Source organism: Protobothrops mucrosquamatus, unplaced genomic scaffold, assembly GCF_001527695.2.
Source record: "Protobothrops mucrosquamatus isolate PMUCROS unplaced genomic scaffold, P.Mucros_1.0 scaffold_225, whole genome shotgun sequence".
NCBI lineage: Eukaryota > Metazoa > Chordata > Lepidosauria > Squamata > Viperidae > Protobothrops > Protobothrops mucrosquamatus.
The window spans coordinates 815,657-829,375 of record NW_015386301.1 but is presented as its reverse complement, the minus strand read 5'-3'; positions in this window follow the sequence as shown (position 1 = coordinate 829,375).

The window sequence follows — 13,719 nt, the reverse complement described above, 5'->3', positions numbered from 1 at the left end:
GGGGAAAAGCTTTCTCGACAAGAGATTTTATGTAGCAACATAAAATGCTACGGCTACAGTCCTGTGAAATACGGATTTTATGTTCATCTGCTACAGTGTTTGAAGCTCATTGCTTCAAAGGAGGACAGTCTTAAAACAGGCAAACACTAGTCTGATATTAGAACAGACGTATGGTTTTATGTCATCCAGAGTCTGTAGGGATTATACTAGCATATTGATATTATGAAATAAATAAATTCCACAAGTGTGGATTACCTACATACACAATCATAAATAAACTTTTAAGGTAGCCTCTCTGCACAAAACTGTAGAGAGGCTTCACAAGGAATGGTTCAAGCTATTGGCCTTTAATGCAGTAATGTTAAAGGGGTTCTTTACCTCTTATTTGGTCAATAAGATGGGACATGCACATAATAAAAAATAATGAAATGTGAGCAGCTGCATCAGAAATGCAGAAGCCAATTTTTCTTAGCACAAATGCCTCAGGCTGTCAAGATATCTGTATTTTAGGGAACCAACCACCTCTGCAGAACGGCTGGAGAATCTTCGTCCAGGACCTTTGTTCAGGCACTCCATGGAGTGTACACAGTGCTTGTTGTGTGTATTCAATTCTTGAGTGTTGAAGCCTAATCAAAACGGGTGCTGAAAATGCAAACATGCTGCCTTGGTTCTGTCTTAAGTGATCTAACAGTATGATGTTTACTTCACAGCTGAACAAAATATTGATTTGGGAGCCTCAAACTCAGCATAGCAGTTGTATTTTTATGATGCTTGTTATTCTCTGGAACAGCTCACAATGAAGGATATTTCTGCCACTAACACAGATTGGTTATCCTCATTCTGAAGCCCCTTTAGTTCTTTCAACAGTGTGTGTGTGGGGGGGGGGGGAACCAATTAAAATGATTTATTTCCTTCTCTTTCCAGTGGCACACTTATATATGTGGTGTGTGTGTGTGTGTGTTAAGTAATTATATTGCCGAAGCAGAATATTTTTGGCATTCTGAAATAATGAATCTTGAGTAAAAGAATGATTTTCTAACTATGCGTGTAGACTGCTGTTTGAATACATTTCCATTTAAGGAAGAGCTTGCATCTGTGATGATGTTAGTAATGGACAGAAATTGTTCCAACGGTCTCGCAACAATTAGTAAATATGTACAGAAACATCTGGTAACAGCTTTTCTTAGGAAAGCTTTAAAACGGGCAGTGTACTGGGCAGAGATAATGATGTATCAAACCTATAAAAGGCTTATTTTTTAATCCATCACTCTTGCTATCCTTTGAATTTATTCAACTGACGTATGTCAGTTTATTCAACTGACGTATGTCAGCAAAATATCAGGAAAAGACCTTTCTTTATTACAGCAGACAGGTAAAGCAGCAGATAGGCTTACCTTACCAGGAAGTACAATATATATGGCTCAGTGACTTTGCAACTTAAATTGCTCCAGTCATTTGCATCTGCTATCACTTTTCCAAGTCATTAAGACATCCATTCTTACTAACGTGTTAAATGTGCAAAACACTTTTATCTCACCTATTTTCATATATTCATGGAGGTGTACCTCTGGCTCCATTTTTCTAAACCAAAACAAAAGCTGGTGGATATTGTTTATTTTTGGAAGTGTAGATCCTGTGGTTCTGTATTGATAACCCCCACTGTAATCTCATAAATTACTTTGGGGGCTAAAATCTCAGTACGAGAAATACAGATAGAAAGTTTTTCATAGCACTAAACAAAAGGCCCAGAACACCAAACAGGACCTCTGAGATACAAATGATGCAGGGAGGTAGAACCCTCTTGGTCCCCAGTTTTTCTTGCATTATTAATAATAATAGCAATAGCACTTAGACTTATAAACCGTATTTTACAATCCTCTCTAAACAGTTTACAGAGTCAGCATATCCAACAATCTGGGTTTTCATTTTACTGATCTCGGAAGGACGGAATGCTGAATCAACCTTGAGCTACTGAGAATCGAACTCCTGGCAGTCGGCAGAGTTAGTCTGCAGTGCTGCAGTCTAACCACTGCACCACCACATAATAATTGGCATCCTTCAGTCTTGAGAGACTATGGTATCGTGCTCTGGAAAGAGGTCCTAAGGCAGCATCTGGTGTGGCTGAAAAGGCCAATTCCACCACATAATAATGTGAAGTTATACTGGTATGGTAGGGATATCAGAATTTCTAAGGACAGTCAACACTGCACTGGCAACCAAGGTAAGCCCGCACAGTCAGGATTCAGGGTGAAATGAGGACAAAATCTTCCTCAATAGGATACTGAGAAGGCTACAACCACCACCCAGTCTGAGTTCCTTGTAATCATTAGCCTTCTCTCTCTCTCTCTCTCTCTCTCTCTCTCTCTCTCTCTCTCTCTCTCTCTCTCTCTCTCTCTCTTCCAATTTCTGATAATCATGCACATTTTCTCAAATACTGAATAAGCAGCAACACAGATGGCAACCCATTCATGTATGCATTCTGTTTATTGTGCTACAATTGTGAGAACCGAGGACCTTGACAACATAGTTCATACAGGCCCAGGAAGTGTGAGGATTCCTTTGTGTGAAAGGACTACTAAAGGCTTGGGAAGTGAAAGTGAGATTTTAATTAATGTCTTAAGGTTTTGACTTGATATCTTACCTCTCACAAAAAACAGACAGACACTCCAAAAGTTTGGCCCTCCATATTCCAAAGATAGCTTAATTTGCAAATGCAGCACTGAATAGTTGAATGAAGCTGGACATTCTCTGCCCATCTCCTACTGTAAATCAGTTTTATTTATTATCATTTCAGTTTGTCCTTTCACACAAGCTGTGGGCAGCTTAAGGATAGGCAAAGATCATTAAGCCACATGCATCATTTATTTTAAGTCTAGTGCTATTCATGATCCTTTCTTGGTGGCTTTGCTGCCTCCTTGGGTCACTGTCTCAAAGTGTCGACTTATTTATGTGGCTGTAGAGAGCAGCGATTCCAACCTAATTCCTTGCTAGTAACATCTAAGTCCATTTTCTAGGACCAAACCAATTGCTTGTATATGTTTGCTATCTTATAGCCTATAAAGATCCTTCTCTGCCATTTTGTACTACTCTAAAACATCACTACCTGATTCCATGTCTGTCACAACCATATTGCTTCTGACAAGGGATAGATCCACCATGGCTTTCAAATGCTTTTCAAATGCTCTGTATTCCTAGACAGATTATTGTTCCTCAGCATACTATTTTAGTAACCCACTGTATCCAGCAGCAATTACTAATAGATACCATTTCATCTTAGTACAAAGCTATCTCCCCCGTCCCACCCCAGACAGAAACATTATCTTTCACATTTGTTGAGAAGATAATTCAGAATTAAAGAATTGGGGGGGGGGGGAATAACAATTCAAAATCTTAGGAAGAAGACATAGTTTCTCCGAGTTGCTGAGGTAGCTTGTCCAGTACTGATGGTCCAGTTGGCTAGCCAATGGGATTGTCTCTTGCCTTCACAATTCATTCCAACCAATGGGAGCCCTTTATTTGCCCCAGTGAGAATCTCAAGCAAAGCAATCCAACTGGCAATCTGGTTTAATTAGAAGATGTCCATTCCATGTCTATTATATTCATTTCATTTCAATTGATTACATCAGACATGTCAAACACAAGGCCTGGGGGCTGGATGCGCCCCGCAAAGTCATTTCATGTGGCCCGCGAAGCCATCCTTGAAACAGTGAGGGATCGGCTCCCGCCGCCTTGGCCCTGGCCCAGGCCGGCCGGGAGCCAATGTACAATTTTGTGGTGGCCATCTATGCTGAAATGCATTCAGTCTTAGCTCCACAAGGCCATCTGGAAAGAGTGAGGAACAGCCCCTGCCATGTCGGCCCCACTCCCTGGGTGCATGTCACCCTTTATGAGGTGTCACCCTTTATGAGGAATGAAGAAATGCACCATCACCTGGAAGTGGCCAGCAAATGGCCCTTGCCTACTTCACATATCTGGCTTGATGGGCTCTGCCCTGGTCCCACTCCTTTCTGCCAGAGACCCTCAGATCTGTCCCATTCCTGCCCAAGCCCCCACAGGCACCCTTGATGCGAATGATGTAGAGCTGGCCACGCCCACCCAGTAAGCCACACCCACTCCATCCATGCCCACCCACTAGGTCGCACCCACCCGGCCCCCCTAGGGCAACCGCACTGCTGATGTAGCCCTCAATGAAATTGAGTTTGAGACCCCTGGATTACATGATATGCTGGGTTGGATTTTGTGACTTTCTTTCAGTCCTTTAATGCAAGAGCAAGCTCTCTTTCATCCAGCTGTTTTGGTGGCAGAAATTAATTTACAATTGTGCCATCGTTCATTTATTTATTTATTTTAATGTGGAAAAGTTCCAATCTCTCACATTAGAATTTATTGAAGGCTTAGAAATAAAGGCTGAGAGCAAATAGATTTCTTTGTCAACCAAGACTGTTTAATTGATTATATAATTTAGCACTCATGTTCTGTTTGATGGTCTCCTATTAGAATTTTGCCCTCCTACTTGATAGTCAATTGTAAATTCCAAAAAGGAGAAAATGTATTTATTTACTTGAGAATTTGCCGTTTTATTCCTTAAGATCTATTTCTGTTTTTTTTTTTCTTGTAAAGGGAGGCCTAGTGCCTCAAGAAAAAATGATTAGCTACCCTTCGGGTATACAGCCTGTTTATTTTTATTGATGTCGTGTCTTTATTTTGACCTCACACGTTTTGCTATGTTACCACAGCCCAAGAACCACAGGTCTCCAAGGGCAAAGCTATTACCTCAAACAGCACTTAGCTCTGGTTCTAAGTGACACTTTGATGGTGCATTTCTAGGAGAATTGGGCTGGTAGCAAAACATGGTCAACGAATTGTGACCCGGCACATCCGCCTTAGCAAAGAGACGTCGAGGCTGTAACTTGGCTGGCCATTATGTTCTTGGACAGAGGAGGTTCAGTTGGTTCTGTTCCAGGCTTCACTTCCAGAATTAATCAGTGATCTCAAATGCCAGGGTTTTGTTTTATTTTTAATTTTTATGCTTTGCTCTGTTGTTCTGTACATTTGTGCCGAGTTCTTTTAAATGCCCTGCAAAGAGATAGTTTTCAAAAGCTAACCGCATTTATTTATGTATTAGTGCATATTTACACTAAAACGTGAACTAAATGAATTACTCCTTCGTTCCTGTTTATGAGAAAGCTGAAGGCTCTACAGCAGAAGAGGAGCTGTGCACTTGAGAAAATGCATTTCTGTGCCTTTGTGGCCATTATTGCCTGGATCAAAAGGATCATGTTCAATTCTGTTACTGATTTGGGGAATTAAGGCAATGGCAGAAGTGAAGAGGCCAGGTTTACTATCCTAAATACCCCTCCAAATGCCTTTTAATAGAGCATCTCAAGGCCACGCTTGTAAAGGAGCCTTAGATTCCTTGAATATATAATGGGACGATTTTTAAGAATGGCTAGATTTCTGAATATGGATTAATAATGATAACCCAGAAAATATAACTGGAAAATGTAAGCCTGAGATGTCGCTTAGGAAGTGATGTTAAAATCCAGAGTAGGATACTTTAGTGTCTTTATCTTGGTCAGCGATTCCCTTTCAGACTGCTTGCCAATTTAGAATAGAATAGAATAGAATAGAATAGAATAGAATAGAATAGAATAGAATAGAATAGAATAGAATAGAATAGAATAGAATAGAATAGAATAATAACTTTATTGTCACTTTGAATGTACACTAATCAGCATACATTAAAATGAAATTTTGTTGCATTCAGCTCTCAAAGGCTCAACACCTTTGATATATATACTACATAAATATCACATAAATAAATAAGTAAATAAATAAATAAAGAATTATGCATATACCCACATATATTATATGACACAGAGAAACAGTCTAGTTCGGGTTATGTATACATGTGTATGGTGAGAAAAATGAATCTTGCGAGTTTACCAGACGGATGGCTTATGGAACAAAGCTATTACAGAATCAGGTAATCCTGCTAGAAATACTTCCGCAAAATCCTTAACTCACAAATATTCTTTTCTCGCTTTTTCTCTTTCTCAATTCAACTATTTTAGGGCTCCATGGTGTTTTGACATACAGTATATCTCAAAGGTGATCCAACTGAATCTACAAATTGAAAAAAAAATGTTTTTGCTTAAAATCAGATTCCTTCGAATCACTGTGAATGACTTGACTATTTCTATACATGGACAAAACTGAGTGTGGGAATCCAGTTAATTGATCTGACTTGTGCACTTGATTCAGTTTTCCAGATCAGATTGGTTAACCAAATTAAATCAAAGCTTTTAACTGGATCAGGACTTGTGTGTGCATCCCTGACAAGCAAGCTCTCCAATTTCTTGCAACCTTTCAAACTACTAAAATATATTTTGTTTTCTTCCCTTTCTTCTTTCCCCAACATTTTCTTGATTTGTTTCCAATTTCTCTGGAATTTACCCTCCCCCTTTTTCCTTTGAAATGTTCCTTCCTTCATGCAGACATGAGTACTTCTATCTATTGCTACAAGAGTTGCTTTCATAAAGCAGCAGCACACTACAGCAACCCTGGTCAAGATGATGAGAAAGTGGATCTTCCCTTGATACAATCACCCATGTTCAAGAATGTGTAGAGTCATTCCAAAGCCTCTACAGTTTAAACTGTAGCAGAGAGGAACATAGCCTGAAATCTTTGGAGTGTTCCTGTTGCAACAGCCATAAATCCTAGTTAATATGGGCAGAAGTCAAGGAAAATTGGAGAGTTAATCCAGGCAAATGGAAGATACAAGTAGTCCAAAATTTATGACTTGTTACTTAGCAACTGTTCAAAGTTAAACAAATTTACCTTGGGGCTACTTTCAATCCGGGTTCAAAGTTCTGACAATTGCCCCCCCCACCACCACCATGGTCCCTCAGTCACATAACTACATTTTACAATAGTTTTGTCAAAATATGGCACTTCTGAGTTTGTTGGTTTGTTTTTGGCAAAACTGTACACATAGCAAGTTATTGGTTGTTTAACAACTGCTGCAAAAAATGTCATAAAATCTGGTCAATCACATGACTTACAACAAATGATAGGAAGACTCCATTACAATTGTAATTCAAGGACTATCTTGCCTGTCTGTAGATCAATATCACCCTGTTTCTATCCTTACAGTCAGTATTACTACATGAAAAACAGCATTACAAGTTCCCCCAGGCTTTCTTTTTTTCTTTTTTGTATCTCATTCTCATTCTCTTATAATCTCTTCTGGGACTGTTTTTGTGCCTAGGGTATTGTTCTGAAGCTTTAGGCAATGGTTCTGTTCAGCCTCTCTATGACTTTGCAACTTCTCTGCCTGCCCACACATCGGATTTAAAAGAGCCACTTAGGAGACATTCCTGCATGATGGGTTCCCTTTGGATTTATGGAAACAAGGGAAGTTGTTCTGAGAAGGGCGCACCTAACAATCACAAGAATTCTGCACGCTCGTCCATGAAAATGCTGTTCCTATTACATGAGTTGCAAGAAATAAGTGGAGAATTTTCCAGTGCAATATTAGTGCATACACATGGACCTCTTGAAATTAGGGGATTCTTCTCACACATTTCTCACACACACATAGCAGGAGAAATTCCTCAATAGCTCTTCATGAGTTGTGCTTTGCAGTGATGGTAGCTCAGCTCATCAAGGATATTTTTTTTCCCTGAGCACGGGAGTTACATTGTTATTTTAATACTTTTATTTCAGTTTTTGGGCAGTCATAGTGCCATATAGAAAGAGCAACATCCAGAACTTCTCACTATTTTGTATCTTCCACAATGGAGGACACTATGTGGTTCTGGAGCACTGTGGGAAAAAATAGACAGTCCCTTTTATATTATGTCTTTATTATGATTGTTGCAGAATTAGCTAGATATTCAGACTGAATTTGGGTTTATTTCCACCTATCAAGTCCTTCCCAAGGACCTGGGATAGGCAGATGTTGATACTTTGCACCCCGCAAAATATCAGGTATCATTGCTGGATGTAAGCTGTTCCGAGTAAAACTGCCTTTTGCTATTGACTGATGGTGAATTTGTCAATGTCAATTAAACTCAAGTAGTGCTCCAGTTCCTTTTATGTCTTTATGGTTCGTCGCATCATCAGCCAGATGTTCAGATTGGATCTGGCATTTTTGTCTATCTATTGAGTCCTTTCCAAGGACATGGGTTAGGCAGAAGTGGATGTTTGTTACAGATATTGTTGCAGGATGTAAGCTGTTTCAACTAAAGTGACCTTTTGCAATTGACTAATAGTAAATTTATCAATGCCGATGCCATTATTATTATTATTACAGTATTTTTTACTTTTATTATTATATAATACTTTATTAACAGATACATCTGTTCAACACCCAGAAATGCATCACTATCTAGGATAAATGGTAATTAATGAATTAAAGGGTTGAAAATTTGTGGTCTTTTTTGGTGTTGGTTTATGGATTTTTGTGTGGGAACTCTTCTCAGAAATTTGATCTCAGTTATAGTTTTCTTGTTCCATTTTAAGCCAACATCAACTCATTTTCATTCCTTTAAAGAAGTCCTTTCTTCTTTCACTCTTGAGCTCTATACGGCACATTGAGAACTGCCACAAAATCAATAGGAAGTTTCCTTGCCAACAAATGCTGAACTCCATTAGCATCCCCACTGCTGTTTCATACACCTCATTGGTTCAGATGAATATAAATTGTATTCTGATTTCAGTGCCCACAGTCATGACTAATAGAAAACAGGGTCCTATTGAAAAGGCTGAAGATTTTGCCTGACCAATCATCTGAATATGCAGATTTTCCAACCATCAATTGATGGAGTGGAAGATGGGAAACAAACACCCTTCTGGAACCGCTTTTTGTTTTTTCAAGTACAGCAAACTAGATCGTCCGCTTCACTTTCATTCATACCCAAGCAACACACACTTGTAGAAAAGATGGATATGCTAACACAACTGCACTCTCCATTGCCTCTTTGTGTATTGGAAATGAACAGCCATTTGTGAATGATTGAATGCTTTGGTGTGTAATCAGCCACAGCAGCCATTCGTCGCTCTCATATATTATGGTGTGACAGAAATCCTTGCTTATAAAATATATGTTAGGAAATCGACCGGGATACCTTGTGTGAGAGAGACAATGCAAACTTTTCTAAGCACTTTTACCCCCTTCGGAATTTTAATTTCATTAACCAACCAGCCACTTAAGAGGTCCTTTCACTATTATTATTCACTCTAGGTTTTAGCAGTATCTTGAAAATTCTTATCTCTGTTGCACAAGTTTTCTTGGAACCAATTTTCCAAACAAGCACACACAGTTGATGGCTTTCTATTAACACCTGCCCTCCTCTGGCCCGTATTTATTTAAACACTAACAGATGTCATTCCTCTAAACAATGGAGGCAGGAATGAAGTGTAGCTTGTTCTCCAGGTGTTGGGCCAGAGATGGAGAAGAAACAAAAGAGATGTTACTCAAACTACAGCAGGAACAAAAAAATTTCCTTCTCTTAAGCAGGTCCTCTTCTGCTTCAATATTTCAACATAGGAACTATTAACTATAGTTAAACTGAAGCTTAGTAGCTTTACCAAAAAAATTAATAGACAAGACTTAATATTTCTCTTTCTCTCTCTGCCAGACAAGCTTCTAGGTCATCATCCTTTCATCTTAGGGGAGGCAAAGATGCTGTCTCACTCCATTTGTATCGTATTTGTGTCTTAGGTGATGGAATGTGTGTTTAATGGTCCCTGACGGTAAGTTATTAGTATGTCCACTTTTGCTTGTTCTTGTCAACATTGTTGGATTTAATTGTAATTTGGACTTTCCTTTGATTTTATTGACCTATGCCACCTGGAGTTGCAATCGCATGAGTTGGGCAGCCGTACAAAATTCTGTATAAATAAATATTCTCAGGAATATTTACAAATAGAGAAATCAAAGGTCATAATCTTTTTTTTTAAACCAGTCATACCTCCTAATTTCAAGAGGAAGAAGAAGAAGAAGAAGAAGAAGAAGAAGAAGAAGAAGAAGAAGAAGAAGAAGAAGAAGAAGAAGAAGAAGAAGAAGAAGAAGAAGAAGAAGAAGAAGAAGAAGAAGAAGAAGAAGAAGAAGAAGAAGAAGAAGAAGAAGAAGAAGAAGAAGAAGAAGAAGAAGAAGAAGAAGAAGAAGAAGAAGAAGAANAAAAAAGAAGAAGAAGAAGAAGAAGAAGAAGAAGAAGAAGAAGAAGAAGAAGAAGAAGAAGAAGAAGAAGAAGAAGAAGAAGAAGAAGAAGAAGAAGAAGAAGAAGAAGAAGAAGAAGAAGAAGAAGAAGAAGAAGAAGAAGAAGAAGAAGAAGAAGAAGAAGAAGAAGAAGAAGAAGAAGAAGAAGAAGAAGAAATAAAAGCAATTCTTAGAAAACCTTTGGAAATGTATTTTAATTATACCCAAGACAGTATTTTTGTTTATAACCTATAATTCAATATACTTTTAGTTATTATCACTTTGTTAATATTTTACAGTGACAAGATATCTTGATAATAAAGGTATCTTTAGAGAAGGATATTTTGAAGTGAGTAGGTTTTATAAAGATATTCAGTCTCCCTAATTCTAGACAAAGAAAAAATGGTACAGTGCCGTACAGTGCAGTCACTGAACCCATAATTATATTCTTGAATTCAAATTGTATATTATCTCTTGAAACTATCTGGAACAAGGAATTTAATATTGGTTTTGCTTCTAAGTACCTATTTCTATTTGATTATGCACTACATGAAAAGCAGCAAAAACCTGCCCACAATTTAGTATCTAGCCCTAATGCTAATTTTATCCATGTCCATAATGATGGATTGCCTCTTATGTAGAATGAAGCCACTATAATAATAATCAGTCACGTGCAGAACACACTGGCCACTCATCCACACATGCTTCCAAGGCTTCCTTTGATTCAGGATTTGCAACATGGGAAGGGAAAAGCATGCACATCTACTATAGGTAGGGGTAGTGATACTGTGGTTCAAGAGATCATTGTGCAATTGGCACAAATAACATACCACCTATAATTCATGTTAGCAGCAATTAATGCCCATTATGTGAGTTGCATTGTTTCCATGATGTCATAATGACAAATGAATTGAAATAAAATTTGTACTGAATGTCATCGATTCCATAATGACATTAGTCAGTTTGGTCTAGTGGTTTAAGATACTGGCCTAGAAACAGGAGACAGTGAGTGCTAGTCCTACCTGAGGCACAAAAGCCAGCCAGGTGACTTTGGTCCAATCACCAGGAGACTGAGTTCTGGTCCTGCTGAAGCACAAAAGCTGGATGAGTGACTTTGGGCCAGTCGTTCTCAATCCAACCCAACTTACAGGGTTGTTGTGGAGAAAATAGGAGAAGGAAAGACTTGGTATGTTCACCACTTTGAGCTATTTATAAAGTAATAAAAGCAGGATAAAAAATCTAATCAGATGCCTATGAGGAGGAATTAACTTCGGCTCTCCTAAGCATTATGTCATAGAAAGATAATATGGATGCTTATGATAAGAATAGCTTAAGTAGTAGCTCCTTATGGAACAATTATGAATCCATTTTTTTAGCAGCACTTTCAAATCTTGCGGGCAAAAATGGACCTTGTTTAAACCCATTAGTACCAGAGTATTTATTATTAGTTCATATATAGTGGATGGTCAAGCAAGATTTTGAAGCTCTATTTCCCTACACAATGGCTTCTACATAGTTCATTTGAATACAATGGCTCAGATGAGTTAATTTGAGAATGTTTAGAAATTTTTTTAGATATCAGCGGCGCACTTCAAAAGCAAAAATCTAAGCCAGTGACAGTTATGCATCTACTCCTGTTTCAATAATACCAATTTAGTTTGGTAGAATCACAACCTACTGGGAATAAATACATTTCCATATTTCTAGTAAACATACTGGAGCAATAATCTACAATATAGGTCACTGAATTGAAAAATGATTAAATTAATAGCATTTTTTATTTATGAACAAAATGCAACACCACTGAAAACTTTAGAGCACACATTTTTCCCCACATACAGCTTCAAATCATATGACTATCCCAAAGGAGATTAAATAAATGAAGTTCCAAGATCTTACATAGTCAGAAATTAAGAGAAAGAAAGTGCAGAAATGAACACCAGCCACAATGTTTGCAGCATATAACAGTGTTTAGACATATGATGAAGCCTAAAACAATTTCTCCTAAGGTGAAGGCCAGGAAATTTAAGGAGCCAAATCCATGGTGACTATTTAGGGGGGGAAAAGAGTTGCTATGTAACCATGTCATTGTGTTGTAAATGGCTATCAACAATATACAGAGGATACTTTACTTGTGTGAAACAGGATCTCTTTCCCAAACTGAAATTCGATCTCGTCTTTACTTGATTTATCTACTGCTTTCCACCCAACAAAGCCACTTGTCAACACACTGGTTTTACCACACAAGAGATATGGGGGACAGGAAGGTAAATGTGTAGTGGTTTATCACAGGCCAACTTGTCAGAGAAATCAGTCAAATTTTTTACAGGTCACAGACCCAATATATAATACGAAATTCAATATAATACGCATGGTGAAAAAAAAAATCCGTAATCTTGCTTTGTCTACTTTATTGTCAACAGCAATTGAATTTTACAGACTATACAAATACAGCTCTGCAACAGCAGGAGTTGGCTGGAGATCTTTATCCACCAAAAGAAGTTGCACTTTTTGTATCTGACCAGGAAGTAGGTAAGAAGAAAAGTTAGTAGCTCATTGCAAGTGTCTTTAGAGAAAAGCAGAATGTAATTCCATGGTTCAGGACTCCCTTACTTATAAGGAGAAAGCCTTTCAACATCAGGGATTTTATAAAATGGGTAGTTACAGTGGTAATTTGGAACAGATTTCCATCACTAAACAATAGCAATAACATTTAGTCTTATATATGCCCCTTAGAGATTTACTCGCTGCAAATATAAGCATTATTTGCCTGTTGTCCCCAGCAATCTGGGTCCTCATCTTTACCGACCTCAGAAGGATGGAAGTTTCAAGTTTCAAGTTTATTGCATTTATATCCCGCCCTTCTCCTGGTGGACTCAGGGCGGCTTACAGCCAATTAAAAAACAGAACAATTGATACAATATATAAAATTAAAACAAATTAAAAGATATATTTAAATAGGCCTTTTCTTATTTTTAAAAATTGATTAAAAATCCAATAGTAAAATATCCCTAGGCCAGTCCTGCCTGCTGAAACAGCCATGTCTTGAGGGCGCGGCGGAAGGACGGGAGATCCGGAATACCCGGATCTCTGGGGGCAGCTCATTCCAGAGGGTGGGAGCTCCAACAGAGAAGGCTCTCCCCCTGGGGGTCGCCAACCGGCACTGTCTGGTTGACGGCACCCTGAGGAGACCCTCTCTGTGGGAGCGTATCGGTCGGTGAGAGGTGATCTGTGGCAGAAGGTGGTCTCGGAGATAACCGGGTCCGATGCCATGGTGCGCTTTAAAGATGATAATCAACACCTTGAAGCGCACTCAGAAGGCCACAGGCAGCCAGTGCAGCTCGCGCAGCAGCGGCGTTACATGTGAGCGACGAGTCGCTCCCATCACCGCCCGCGCGGCTGCATTCTGGACTAACTGGAGCCTCCGAGTGCTCCTCAAGGGGAGCCCCATGTAGAGAGCGTTACAGTAGTCCAGGCGGGAGGTGACAAGAGCATGGGTAACTGTGCGCAAGGCA